The sequence below is a fragment of the Chrysochloris asiatica genome, unplaced genomic scaffold (genome assembly GCF_000296735.1).
Source record: "Chrysochloris asiatica unplaced genomic scaffold, ChrAsi1.0 scaffold00028, whole genome shotgun sequence".
NCBI classification, from domain to species: Eukaryota; Metazoa; Chordata; class Mammalia; order Afrosoricida; family Chrysochloridae; genus Chrysochloris; species Chrysochloris asiatica.
In genome coordinates this window covers 19,843,787-19,845,634 of record NW_006408546.1, presented here as the reverse complement: position 1 = coordinate 19,845,634, position 1,848 = coordinate 19,843,787, and the positions used below count along the sequence as shown (strand labels likewise).

Below are 1,848 nucleotides of genomic sequence, written 5' to 3'. Positions count from 1 at the left end.
CAAGTTGGTTCCAACTCATAGCAAACCTATACAGAAATTCCAAGAAGCAACTGGTGGGTTTGAACTGGCACACTTTTAGTTAGCAGTCCAGTGCTTATTCTACAGTGCCACACAGCCTAGAAATCTCTATAGGGGAGGGGAGAACAAACAAGATGACGGATCAAGTGGACGTGCAGAAAGGAGCTCTGTCAACACCAACACAGAATACAGGACCAAGCAGGCTCAGGGGATGGTCCCAGAACTCTGAACCACTTATAAAGGAATATTTAGAAGGTTGAAAGGCTTACAGCTAGGACAATTTCTGGCAGAAGCAAGAAATCCATTGCTTTCTAGTTCGGGATACTCAGCTGCTCCAGGAGCCACCATCTTGGGTAAGACCAAGTGGGGGAAGGATCGGAGCGGCCACAGACACATGGCAGAACCGCTAAGATAAAGGTGTGGACATTCTTTTCTTTTGGTATCTGTTCATTGGTCCATTGCTGTCTGCACACCTCCATTCTGGTGACTATAGGGGGTGCCTGAGCTAGTAGACACCCCAGCCCCACCCTCGGAGGATTCTACTACGCATGCACACAGATCTCCTCGAAATTTAAAGAGACAGTTTCCACTTAAAACCAAATGGCCAGATGTAGCTGCGGGTGCCTTTGGCGTCGGCGGCCAAGATGTCGACCAAGAATTTCCGAGTCAGTGACGGGGATTGGATTTGCTCTGACAAAAAATGTGGAAATGTAAATTTTGCTAGAAGAACCAGTTGTAATCGATGTGGAAGGGAGAAAACAACTGAAGCCAAGATGATGAAAGCTGGGGGCACTGAAATAGGAAAGACACTTGCAGAAAAGAGCCGAGGCCTATTTAGTGCCAATGATTGGCAGTGTAAAACTTGCAGTAATGTGAATTGGGCCAGAAGATCAGAATGTAACATGTGCAATACTCCAAAGTATGCGAAATTAAAAGAAAAAACAGGATATGGAGATGGTTTTAATGAAAAAGAGAATGTTGAATATATAGAAAGAGAAGAATCTGATGGTGAATATGATGAGTTTGGACGTAAAAAGAGAAAATACAGAGGGAAGCCAGTTGGCCCTGCATCTATTTTAAAAGAAGTTGAAGATAAAGGATCAGAGGGTGAAGAAGAGGATGAGGATGAAGATCTTTCTAAATATAAATTGGATGAGGATGAAGATGATGCTGATCTCTCAAAATATAGTCTTGATGCCAGTGAAGAAGAAGATAGTAGTAATAAAAAGAAATCCAATAGACGAAGTCGCTCAAAGTCTCGATCTTCACATTCACGATCTTCATCACGCTCATCCTCCTCCTCAAGTTCAAGGTCTAGGTCCAGGTCCTGTTCAAGAAGTTCTTCCAGTTCGCAGTCAAGATCTCGTTCCAGTTCCAGAGAACATTCGAGATCTCATGGGTCGAAATCAAGATCCAGCTCCAGGTCCCACAGGGGCTCTTCTTCCCCATGAAAAATATCTTATTCAAGTTCATCATCTTCTCCTGAGAGGGGTCGAAAGAGAAGTCATTCTAGATCTTCTTCATCTGGTGATCACAAAAAAAGACGAACAAGATCACGGTCACCCAAAAGCCAGGTGATTGGTGAAAACACTAAACAACCCTACGCCCAGGGCCAACCCCTATGGAACACCACTACTTTACCCAGGCATCACAGGTCATCTTCTGGATTATCTCATTCTGGTTCCCGTTCAAGTTTCAAAAAGAAATAATGTATTAAAATTTACATCTTAAAAAAATATTAGTACCATGCATGAAGCATATTTTTTAAGAAGTTGATGTCTTACTTGGTCAGAAGTTCTAAAACTGCTAGTAGAGGTGCACGTCTTTCAT

At 43.0% G+C, this 1,848-nt stretch overlaps 1 pseudogene; it reads left to right on the top strand.

Moving 5' to 3' along the window:
* The first annotated feature begins 662 nt into the window (after nucleotides 1–662).
* On the top strand, nucleotides 663–1,596 carry LOC102818212 (annotated as a pseudogene).
* Nucleotides 1,597–1,848: the final 252 nt, after the last annotated feature.